This window comes from Silene latifolia, chromosome 5 (assembly GCF_048544455.1).
Source record: "Silene latifolia isolate original U9 population chromosome 5, ASM4854445v1, whole genome shotgun sequence".
Classification (NCBI taxonomy): domain Eukaryota; kingdom Viridiplantae; phylum Streptophyta; class Magnoliopsida; order Caryophyllales; family Caryophyllaceae; genus Silene; species Silene latifolia.
In genome coordinates this window covers 36,296,708-36,310,217 of record NC_133530.1, presented here as the reverse complement: position 1 = coordinate 36,310,217, position 13,510 = coordinate 36,296,708, and the positions used below count along the sequence as shown (strand labels likewise).

Genomic DNA, 13,510 nt, shown 5'->3' with positions numbered 1-13,510 from the left:
GTAATTTATTGTAGAAAGTTTTTTTTTTGTTGTGTTGCTAATGAATGAGGGAATATGTAATTTAATGTGAGGATGATTGTAATTTATGCAGAAAAATAACCTAGGTTGTGGGTTCCAACTGGCTGACTGGACAGATTTTTTGAATTTTATGTATTTTTTGAATTAAAACAACAATGCATGCGAAAATAAACAAACGTGTAGACGGAAATGCAACAAAACATGCAGACATAGATATGGATGTATACCTCCTCAAACCAAACCGTACAATGTCCTCATTGTACCAAAAATAGGGAAAGAAATGCAAACTAAAGAGAAAAGGATAATGGGAGTCGGAAAACTTACAAGACAACGTAAAGGAGGGACCTCCCCAAACCGACCATAAACATGGGAGGTCACAGATAACTGCGTAGCATCACAGCACTGTGTTGTAATTATTTATTGAGTATGAAGTTGGGATGTGTTTCTAGTTTGGAGCAGTTGTTGCTAGCTTGGCTTCTAACTCCACACTTCCAAATTCATTATGGGCCCTTCTTACCCATTACCTCACTTACCCAAATGTAAGTCCTCGGCATGTGTCTTGGTCATTAGTTGGTTGGAATGCGTATGTACGGATTGTAGAGATTTTATTCATGTTAGACTGCATGCATGTTCTTATAGGTCGAGTTAGGTGAGTGTCTTTACTTCTTTCTATCTCCTACTTATATACTCACCTTGTGCCTAAATTGTGTGATGAGCGATCTGTGAGAGTCCGATATTTGTGAGTCTGGGGGGATAAAGTGTAATCAAAGCTTTTGGTGGGCTTTTTGAACTCTTGTAATTTGGTGGGAAGATTAGTGTTTTTTTAACACATTAATACACCACACAATCTGATTCGATAAAGTAAATGGCACAACTCCATTTGTACTTCTATTCATTCTTTAATAAACCCTTAAAACTTGTGCATTTTGGCAGTAGATAGAGTGGAGTTGAATGCAAGAAATAAAAATAATAACTATTGTGTACAAATTGTATTGTGAGAAAAAACTTGCATATCTGCACATTCGTAGAGTCTGTTTTTTTCATTTACTCTCTCCATCAATTTCATATCAAATTCATGCCCATCCATTCTCTAATATTTTTTCTTTAGCAATCAATAATAGAGACACCTAGACCTGACAAAATGGGTCAGGCCCGAATGACCCGACTCAAAAAGCTGACCCGAGACCCGAAAATGACCCGAACTTGCTTGACCCGAATATGACCTAAAACCCGAATTGACCCGACCCGATCCAAATCCGAGCCGAACATTGTCTGACCTAATGTTGACCCGACCCGAGGTGAACCAACCCGAAAAGACCTGACTCATAATTGACCTGATCCCAAATGACTTGAAATGACCTGAAATGACTAGTACTAAGTCATATTAATATAATATATATCAAAAAAAAATTCATTGGTTACAACGGTCCCTAATAAATAGTTAAATTTGCAAAATAGTATTTCTTAAACAAAATAAGATTAACTTAAGTCTTGAATATTAACTCAATAAAGAACCCGACCCAAAATGACCCATACCTGAAAATGACCCGACAGCAGGTTACCCAAAAGTGACCCGACCCAATACAACCCGATCCGAAATATGTGACCCGACCCAAACTAACTCGACCCGTACCCGACCCAATTGACCCGATTTACCAGGTCTAGAGACACCCTATCTTGATAATATGGACGTGCAACTTATCAACACACGTAGATAGTAAACATGTCATTATCTTACATGTGCGACAATTTCTTCCCATGTCTCCCGAAACAATGGGCTCCCTTTATTTTTGGAGTACCTTGTTTTTTTGCTTAAACCACTGGCAAACATTTTAGGGTAATTGTACCCCTATATATATATCACTCCACTAGATCACTAAATCATACGCATAAAATCTCATTGACGTACCAAAAATCATTTTACAAAATTAATTACCAAAAAACGATAATAATCCGAATATTTTAAAAATATATAGGTGAAAAGATGAGTGTAACAAAAGGAAAATGGGCATGGATAATAATGTCAACAGTAGAAGGATTAAAAGATCAAGGATTTGCGAGATGGAATTATACAATTAAGCATGTTCATCAACATGCAAAGAATAATTTGAGGTCGTATTCTCAAGCTAATAAGCTTTCCGGGTCGTCTTCTTCATCTCTTATTTGTAATAAGGTGAAGGGCGATAAGTTGAAGCAATCCGAAGAGTCTCTTAGGACTGTCATGTACTTGAGCTGCTGGGGTCCTAATTAAGACGATAATAGTTGCAGTTAAGATAGTCACAAAATGATTTGAGGTCGACTTTATGAATTATTGCATGGAACCGTTAACATGGATTTACGTTGCTTGTAATATGCAAGTATATGTATACTTCCCGAGTACTTGTTATGGTTTCCCGTCTTGATTATGTACAATTTTTTGTATAATACGTGTCTACGTGTAAGCAAATACAATACAGAATTTCCATGAAATTGTAAAATTTGGATCATCTGCCAAGCAAAAATATATTTATATTAGCTTCAAGGGTCTTTTGCCTAACTAACCATTTATTCCAAATTATTTACCAAAATAATCAATATGACATTATATTTTCCAAATTAACCTTATTAAATGGTTAACCAAATCAAATCACATAATTAACAAAAAAAAAATCAACCTTTTTGTAAACCAAGCGGTTTACTAGGGTAAAAAAAAAAAATTTGAGGCTTCTACTCTAATTTTGCCGCTTCTTTGATTGATTGGATTCAATGCCATCACTTTGTCTTCAATTTAATTATCTTCTGCATATTTCAACAAGGTATCTAACTCAACTAATTAATCATATTTAATTCTTTTCGATACGTTTTTCTTATTTACCTACTTACAGTATAATCTAACAATCACTAATTGTAGTATCATTTTTTATAATTATGCTTAATGTTCTTATTATTATGTTGATTACGTGTTGTAATGTTAATTACAAAGTAGTCTTTTAGGAAAATATGCATGTTTACATCAAAAGAGCAAGCGTTTAGTATTTCTCATGCTAAATTATTCTTTGATAGTAATTTAATGTTTGAAAAGTGTTGCTCGTACAATAGTTTTCAATATTGTTTATGTATATGTATGTAAATATATGATTTTGCAGCACTCTTTGTAGAAATGAAATTGGGAAAATTAATAGTAACTATTGTATCCGTCTTATGATTAAGACGGGTCAAATATTAAGATAAAATTTTTGCCATTTCCTAGGCAATAAGTGAGATTATTTGGTATATATTTGTCTCGTCTTAAACTTAAAACCGTCTTAAATGAGAATTTGTGAAATTTGACTGATGAGCTTTTGAGCCTTCTTAATGTATGGCATGTCACTGAGCTTTGAAAATGATTGCCAGCTTCCGTCAATGTTTGGCATAGGTCTTGGTTAAGTAATTTGACTTTAATTTTTTGGTTCATTAAACTAAACCGAAACATTGTTAAAAGAAAAAAAATGTTTGAACCAGCCATAATTATTTATATTGGTTCACAACTTTACTTGGTAACTTTGTTAATTGAATAGCTATTCTTGTAAATAAAATTGCTATTTGGTTATTTTGGTAAATAGTTTGGAGCAAATGGCTAATTTGGCAAAATACCCTAGTTTCAACCAACTTATTTTTATAAGACTGATTTAGAAACAATAAGGTAGGTTGCAAACATCTAAGTTTATTTAATTTCTGTAAAATAATTTCATAATTACCACGTCATGGCGAACCTACAAGACTACGATTTGATTGTATTTTTCGTAAATATCATCTGAAGTTTACAGTATAATAACAAAAATAAAATATTAAAATAAAAAGCTTTAAATTGATTAGATTGTATTAAGGGTGGTCAAACATTAGGGCCGCCGAGCAATCACCGAGTTGGGTTCGTGTAACTTAACAACTCGAATATGTTTTTATTTTGTATATGTATATAGAGACTGGAGTTTTAAACATGTAAATTTTGACTATAACAATAGTCTTAATCTTATACGAAGTAGTAAGTTTTTTTTTATTTTTGGCGTAGAGGGACTTACAAGAGTACATAATATATATAGTGGTGATTTTACCGGCTAAAATAGTTGACAGCAACTTAATTTTATAGTAAGTAATCAACGAGAAACGGGAACAACGCGAAGTTGGTAAACTTTCTCAACAGTGAAGTCAGGTTTTTCCTTCCTGTCCATTTCTTCAGGGGTGACACCATTTTCAAGCATCCAATCAAACGCATGAATGAGCGAAGCAAGCATCAAAGGTATTATCCGAATGGCCAATGGCGTACCCGGACAAACCCGACGACCTGAACCAAATGGAATCAGCTCAAAATTATGACCTTTGACATCGATCTCTGATCCTAAAAACCTTTCAGGCTCAAAATTTTCCGGGTTATCCCAAGTCATAGGATCTCTTCCGATGGCCCATACGTTAAGTAACACCATTGAGTTTTTAGGGATTGTGTAGCCGAATATGTTTACGTTGGAGTCGACTTTCCTAGGTAACGGAATTGGAGCTGGAGGGTGTAATCGCAAGGTTTCCTTGACGATAGCTTGCAAATATGGTAGCTCGGTGATATGACATTCTTGAACTGAATTACCTTTTCCGATCGTTTTTTTGAAGCTCAGCTTGTAAGATTTTAAGTTTGTTTGGATTGTGAATTAGTTCTGCCATTGCCCACTCGAAGGTGATTGATGTCGTGTCTGTTCCTGCAATCATTAAATCCTAATCGAGGGAAAAATTTGAGAAGTAATTACATTAATGATTAACTAATTTATGAAAATATTAGTACATATTTTATGAAAATGAAATTTGATAATGAAACTAAAAACGTTGAACACTAATTTAATAAAAGGGATATTTTACTATATTTTTCCATTTTCAAAGGTCCTCTTTTTGGAAAAAAAAAACCTTTTGAGGAGATGAAATTAATGTTGATGAGTTCCAAAAGAGACCATTTTTTTTTTTTCAAACTAATCGTCTATTTTCTGAACTCGGGGCAAGATGTACGGTCATTCAATTTTTTTTAACCGAATAAACTTTGTTTGACCATATCTTTTGGCAGCAAGTAAAAAAATCGACAATTCTGTTTACAAGATCTTTGGCCAGGAAAAAGAATGGTCGCTTTTGGAACTCGCACACGAGAGTTATGGCCAGTCAAAAAAATTTGTTCAAAGTAAATGGTACACCATAGAAAACATGGGGTTACCATTTACCAAGTTACCATATAGAATATCCTTTTAATAAATGTTACTGTACTTGAATTAATTTGGCAACTCCGTCCCGATAGTAAGAACGATAAAAGTTGAATGGAGATAGTAAGGACTTACCACGAACAGGTTAGGAATAGCTGATGCCTTAATATACTCAGCGTCGTTTTCTTTCATGTCTAACAAAGCTTCCAGAACGTCGTCGCGTCGTACATAATTCGGTAACTTCCTATCGCGCAATCGCTGTTCAACAACGTCATTGAGCACATCAAGTATCTTCTCGACGTGAATAGTCGTACGACGTTTGATTCCTTGGACATCTAACTTTTTGAGAATTGGGAAAAAGTCTGAAATGTTAGGCGTCCCCAATTCTTCGATTATACATCGAAAAGTCTCTCGGAATGAGCAAGATAATTCCGAAGCAGGATCAGCTAAATCCAGTGAAAATAATGTCGTCGATAGAATATTCAAAACGACATTAAAAGCCGCTTGTCCAATATCTACAACCACGCCTGTATTTGCGCATTTTTGAACGTATGAGTAAAGGTCTTTCACCTTATTCTCTCGAATGTTTCGACTAGCGTTAAGTTTACGTGGAGAAAATAAATGGGAAGCACAGATTTTACGAAGATTTCGCCATTTTAACGTTGGCGGAAGAAAAATGAGAGAACTTTCATGGTGGTTGCATGATTGAGCTGCATGAATTACAGTCCTATTGGAAAAGGTAAGGTCATTTTTTTTGAAAGCTTCTTTTACGACAGCAGCCGAAGAAAAAACAACAGTCGGAAGTTGTCCAAGTTTGAGAAGCATGATAGGGCCATGTATCTTAGCAAGTTCAGCTAATGGTCTGTAAAGCGAATAGCGGTCGACACAAAAAAGGTTTCCGAAAATGGGTAGTGTTGGTGAAGGGCTTGGGGGAGGTGGTGCTGGTTTTCTTGTATTTGAATTTTTTGTGGTTAGAAAGTATACTGTTGTTAATCCAATGAAACAGAGAAATAAAATTATGTTTAGATAACTATGAGTATAAAATTCCATAATTCCGTGATAGACTAAAATATGAGAGAAGAGAAGAGTAAAAACATGTGATGACCAAAGTTTTGCTATTTATTATAAGCTTACGACAATTAACTACCACTAATAAGTAACCGCTAAACAATCACTAAACCCATGTAATTATGCATGTAATCCAACATTCCGTCTTACAAAAGTATTTGTATTTGTATTATTAGGTGAGATTGTTATTTGTGAGATTGAGTTTCGTTGCTAATTCGGCATTTATAGAGTTTGCGGAGATGATATCATGCTTACTCCGGCCTTATGTAGTTAGTTATGTATTACAGTTGAATGTTATTGTCACTGGCCGTACCAACTATCAGCTCTTGAAATCGGTACGGTTAAAGCTTAGCTCGAGTTCAGTGAAACTGATCTTGAGGTCAAGCTGAGCTAGACTGAATCCAAGCTCAACACGACTCGGATTGAAAACTCGTTTAAATTTGTTACTTCGTATTAGTTTTTTTGGTTCAACCTCCGTTTTTGTTTATTTAATGAGTTTTAGAAATTGTTGTTTTTTTAACTTTATTTTATGGGTTAATAAATGACCACCTTTAAAAAATACTCATTTTATATATTAATAATAAGTGGTCTTTTTTAACATAAAATGGTCACATTTTTTAACATAAAATAAACAGTTATTAATTGGCGAACCATATGACGACATTTTTATATTGTAGACCTGACAAACGGGTCAATCAGATTAGATTCCGGTCGGGTTGTTCGCGTATGCAAGAATTTGGGTCGGTCGGGTCGTTGCTGATTTGGGTCATTTTCGGATTGGTTGTTATAATCAAGTTATTTGAGGATAACGATCAATATGCGATAGACTTAACAAACGGATCACTCGGGTCAGGTCAATTCATGTTCGGGTTTGCAAGAACTCGAGCGGGTCATTTTCGGCTAGGTTGTTTTCAAGTTTTTATTATTTTTATTTTTTTTACAAGAAGGTTGTAATAAAATGAGAGAGTTTCGTACAAAAGACATAATCAGTAAAAGCCACTATAAAGTTGTTAATCTAACGAGTTAACACAATTGAACGCTGCTCAGCTGATCAGCGCGCTCAGCACTCCCTCTAAAAATCTGTAGATCAATCCTTTATTCCCAGACCATATACATCATGGCCAATATGTAGTAGATAACCCACCTACTACGCCAGCTACGTTTACCTTTTAACTTGCACAAATCATAATTTAGATCAATCCCAATAGAACAGCCATGAGTTCCAAACCAACTCATCACAATCCCCCTCCTAACCTCCTGTGAAAACTGATGTCGATGAGTTATCATTGCCTTCTCACAAAGACATCATCTATTCACATAGCACATACATACCTCTAGCATTTATATTGTCCACAGTTCGTAATCTTTTTTGGACTGCCAAAGATCCAATAATACGATGTTTAGAACAATAACATTATTTTTTAAAGCATCAGCCCGACTCATTCTTGGATACTTCGTTTTGAATATGTCTTAAGTCTGCTTAGTCATGAATTTATTCCTTTTAACGCAAGTTTGAAACATGTGTGCTTAACATTAGCCTCAGAATCTACCAAAGTTGACTGGTGTGAGTGGTAAAGGCTCTCGTCTCTTAAACAAGTGGTCAGGAGTTCGATTCCTGACTCTTGCGAATGAAAAAGTCAAACTTGGGAGGGGTCAACCCATTAAATTGCCTTCAGTACCCCGAAGGAGATTGCCCCAACTGTCGGTAGGGATACTCCTGGTCAACGCCAAGAAAAAAAAAAAAAAAACATTAGCCTCAGAATATACGACTTGAATCCATTTCTCCTTGACAGCTATAATGTTCCTCCAACTTTCAGCATGATAAGGCTTGCATTGAGCCTCCCAAATGGATTTATTCTGAAAATTTGAATATTCCATCTTGTCAAATTAAAGCCAACCATGGCCGGTCAACTTGAAATTTCCAAATCCATTTACTAAGCAATGCTTTGTTCCAGCTTAGCACTTCCTTAACATTGAAGCGACCTTCAACCCACAGAGCACAAATGAAACTCCAACTTTTATAAAACATTCTCCTCGTAACTTCAGTAATTCACAAAAAAAGATTTTTACAAAATTTATTGATCATTTTAATTACTCCCCTAGGGAACAAAAGAGTTGAACACCAGTAACTCTCCAATCCACAAATCACAGCATTGATCAGTTGTAATTTCTCAGCACAAGTGAGGAGTTTAGTAGAGCAATGATTGACCAAGTTATTTAGGGATAACGGTAAGTTTCTGATTATAGACATTAGGTCCTGCTTGAATGAATTCGGGTCAATTCAGGTTTTGTGTCAGATTCGGGTCCTCAATTCGAGTGCGGGTCGGGTTATTCGGGTCGGGTCATTCAGACCGTGTCATTTTTGCCAATCTAGTATTCGATGATAAATATTCGAGTCGAGTTAAACAAGTTTGGGTCTCGGATTAGCGGGACCTTCATTTGAGCTTGGATCGGATCAATTTTGCCACATCTACCTATAATATAAATTGTGTTACAAGTTTATTTGTGACCATGCATTACTAAATCCAATTTTCTACAAGTCATTTAACAAGTGCAATTTTTTCAATTTTCAAAGTGATTAATGCACTCTAGCTAATTAATACTCCAAAGAATTTCTAAATAATATCTTATACTCCGTATATGCTACATGTTTTTTTTTTGGTACGATATCTTATGCTATATGTGACATAGTAAACTTTTGGGTTATGCTCTCTCATGTACAAATTTTACTCTTTTACGTACAAATTTGAAAATTTTATTCCTCCCATTATAACACCATATTTTTCGGACTTATTCTCATTTTTAATCTCACTTTCAACTTCCTCCCTCTATCTCACAAAAAACACCCCTGCAGCCACCGCCAAACCATTACCCCTACTCCACCACGTCACCACCACTAGCCCCTACCCCACCCCATTCTCCGCTTCACCGCCCTCAAGACCCGCCCCTTCCCCCTCTGCCCCATCTAACCCACCTTCTGCACTTCCCTTTTCCCCACCCAAACAGAGCTAACCCCTTCTCTACTTGTTCCTCGCCTCAGGGTTCCTCCTTCGACCACTAGACCTTCGCCCACCTCCCTCCCTCCCAGCATCTGCCGACATCCCTCCTCTTCGACGATGCCACCCCACTCAATAATTAAAATCCTAAGTTCTGTAAAATATCCAAAAAATTATGTGTATGCTATTAAATTGATATGATAAATTAATGTTTACAGATTTCAATGGGATTACTAATTGATAAATATGTAATTTCGGATGCATAATTGTTGAATTGACTAAACATCAATATTATATACTAAATCCAGAAACCAAGGGACTTTAATGTAATTAAAGAAAGTTATACAAATTAATTATACTATGTAGTTTTAAATCATTAGCACCGTGTGATGGACCCGATTAGGGGATCTCAATGCAAATATTATATAGTTTGGGTTAAAATTAAATTAGATAAAAGCTTGGTAATTTTCCTAAACATTAGTAAGAGACTAAAACATGGTCAATTTCCTTAAAATAAAATAATTAATTAAGATGATCATTTTCTATAAAATAAAATAATTAATTAAGATGGTCAATTTCAAGGAGACTAAAAGAAAGAAGATGTTTGGTAATTTTCCTAAATATTTATAGAAGATTAGAAGATGGTCAATTTCCTTAAAATAAAATAATTAATTAGTATAAACATGCAGTATTAATTATTATCATCATAAAATTATATATTAAATTTAAAATTTATGCAATTTTCTTAAACTTTATAGTTTATTAGATGTATAGAGATGTTAATTATTCAAGTTCGGTGCGAACCGTGCGAACTAATAAAACCAATAGACTAAATTAGACTAAACAATTGAAAGGCCCAAATTACATCTTCCCCGTATTCTCTCCTATCCTCTTCAATCAACAGCCACACGACCAACCAACATCGTCATCACTGTCACGCCATTGCCGACCACCAGGTTGGGTTCCACTGTCGTCACTGCTGCAACGACCTAGCCGCCGACGAACACACTAAGTCATTATATTTACAATAATCAATCACAGTAACCATTTTTCTTACTTCTCTCATCCGCACTTCCCACTTGTCGTCGCCGGCGAGCACTATCCATGTCGACAAATCACCAGCGACACTCCCAGTCCCAGACTACGGCGACACTCCCAAAATCCGGCGAACACACTAACGGCATCAAGGATCTCTACGATTAATTCATTTCGTCGCTTTTCTTCGTAAATTCGTGTGCCTCGATTAACAGTGAACAACGAAGACCGTTTTTGGCGAACACACTAACGGCATCAAGGATCACAGTAACCATTTTTCTTACTTCTCTCATTTTGTGAGGATGTTGTCAGAGAAGATTATCGAGCTTCTGAAGTTTGGTAAGGACAAGCATGCCCTGAATTGGCCAAGAGGAAGCTGGGAACCCACAAGCGGGCGAAGCGAAAGAGAGAGGAGATGTCGGATGTTCTCAGGAAGATGAGGTCTGCAGGAGGTGCTGAGATTATAGAGTATACTATGGAGTGCACGTTTGTTTCTTGTTTTTCTATTAAGAATTACGGAGGTATATTGTAAGCGATTTTAAGTCAGTAGATACACTCTTTTAAATTTCTAGATACAAAATTTTAGCTTGCTAGATACACTCCTTTTAAGTTGCTAGGTACATATCTTTAGTTAGCTAGATACATTGATTTTAAGTCAGTAGATACATACCTATAGTTTACTAGATACGTACTTGTACCTTGCTAGATAAAATGTTTTCTATTATTATTATTAACATGCTACGTTTGTCATTTCTTAAAACTTTCACCTAATCAAAACCCATGCATTGATGAATATTTTAACTAGGAAAGTGTCCGGGACACCCTTATGGAAAGTGTCATTTTTTACTAGATACACTTTTTTTAATTGCAAGATATTTTCATTTAAGTTACTTGATACATTTCTTTAAATTAATAGATACGCTCCTTTAAGTTACTAGATACATTTCTGTAAGTTTCTAGATACGTTCATTTAAATTGCTAGATACATACCTTTAGCTAAGTAGATACACTCCTTTAAGTTAGTAGATACATTTCTTTAAATTGCTAGATACGTTTCTTTAGATTATTACATACATACATTTAGCTAGCTAGATACACTTATTTAAGTTACTAGATACATTTATTTAAGTGCTAGATACGCTCCGTTAAATCACTAGATACATACCCTTAAGTTGTTAGACACTCTTTTAAATTAGTAGATACATATCTTTAGCTAACTAAATACACTTTGTTATGTTACTAAATACATATTTTTAAGGTACTGGATACACTCCGAGAATATAGGCACATATATTCGAGAATTAGCTTGGCTAGTTTTGTAGACACTATTAACGGCTGAATTTGTTTTAAATCTACAATTTCAAGTATAGGAGTAGATGTCGAGGTAAACAAATAGATGAAGCAGTTGTCACTACAACAAATTGTTACTTGCGCCACGAATTATGCCACGAGAATTTATAACTCGTGGCTAAATTCTGCTTAGCCACGGGAAAAACTTATTCATTATTTTGGAAAAAAATTTTTGCCACGGGATAACTTTTCCCGTGGCAAAAAGTCACTTGCGCCATGAATTAGGCTACACCCGTGGCAAATAATCATTTTAGCCACAAGCTATGTCACACCCGTGGCGAAATTTTATTTAGCCACGAAATGTGCCGTGGCAAAAAATTTTTTAGCCACGAACTAACAACACCCGTGGCGAGTATCTTTTCCAACTTAAATTAAGATATTTTCATGTTAAGGCAAACAAAAAAATTGCTTGTTTTAAAAATATACAAAATCTGAATGAAGTTTAATCAAATATAAATAATATGAAAATACATTTAAATATAAAATTTTGGAAACACTTTTTTTAATTTAATTAATATTTTTTATTATTTTATTTACTTTAATAAGCAATTTTAAAATTTTATAAACTTATGTGTAAGCAAAGAAAAGTTTATCGTCTAAATTTTTTCATTTTTTACAAATCACAATTATGCTTTATATGTTTTTCAAAACATTGATAATTTAAGAATTTTGTTTTAATATACTCTATCTGATCCGTTCCAAAGCTAACATAGAGAAAAATGGAGTATTTAAGAAAAAGGTGGAAAAAGTAACGGTAAAGAGGGAAAAAAATAGGTGGGCCACATAATTGTGGGTTTAATTGTTGGATGATATGTGGATATGTAATGACATTTTGTGTAAATATGAAATGGATATAAGGACAACTTGGTAATGTTGTAGGCCAAATAAGGTATGTTACCTTTGGCATGGATCATTCGTTTTAAGTGTTATATTTGGTGTGGATCGGAGGGAGTATAATTTTGTTTATTAAAGTCATGAATTTCTAGTAATTTCTTTTACTTTTTTTAATTAAATCTTTATAATTTGAAATAAAAATCTTAAATGATCGTATTACATTTAAAGACATACCATATCAATTAAATAAATAAGTTATTTACCATCTATCTAAGAGAAATCTAAAATTAATATATTGTCAAACCGTTTCATTCAAAATTAGATTTAATACTTCATTTGTAAGATATTTATAGAAAAATTTGAATTTGATATAAAATTCAACTTGTTGAGGAAAAAAAATCAGGAAAATTTTTTTAGGAGTAAAAAAGAAACAACAATTAGATTACAAAATTGATTAAATAAAATAAATGCGCAAAGAAATGAAAGTAAAAAAAATGATCTCCCACAAATCAATTAAGAAAAGAACATATTGGAAAAATTATCAATATAAAAATTCAATATGAAAATTTTTTTCATTGAAAATGAACGCATCACAGGGAAAATATAGAAATAATGATAACTTAAAGTCACATGTGCCAATAATGTGAAAATTTTGAGAAAAGAAACAATAAATCATAACAAAGGGAAATCAGTTTAGAAAAATAAGCGATTCTGTTGCACGACAGTCTTTTTCGTGTTTTCTGGGTAAAAAGTGACTACTTTTGGTTAATAGTGACCATTTTGAGGAAAAAAAAACTTTAATCATAAAAAGTGGTCGTTATTTTACAAATAAATGGTCACATTTTTCATATTGCAGGTGCAACGGTCATACTATAGAATTTGCATAGAAAAATAAACAAAAAATCGAGTACAAGAGAAATAAAATAAGAATGTCGATAAACTAAAGAAATAAAAAAATGTTTGGAAAACAAGATTAAGTTTACTTTTTGGAAAAAATGGTTTTGCTGACTTCAGCAAAAA

General features: G+C 34.1%; 1 pseudogene; it reads right to left on the bottom strand.

Annotated features, from left to right (window-relative positions):
• Nucleotides 1-4,130: 4,130 nt before the first annotated feature.
• On the bottom strand, nt 4,131-10,581 carry LOC141655220 (drimenol monooxygenase-like; annotated as a pseudogene).
• Nucleotides 10,582-13,510: the final 2,929 nt, after the last annotated feature.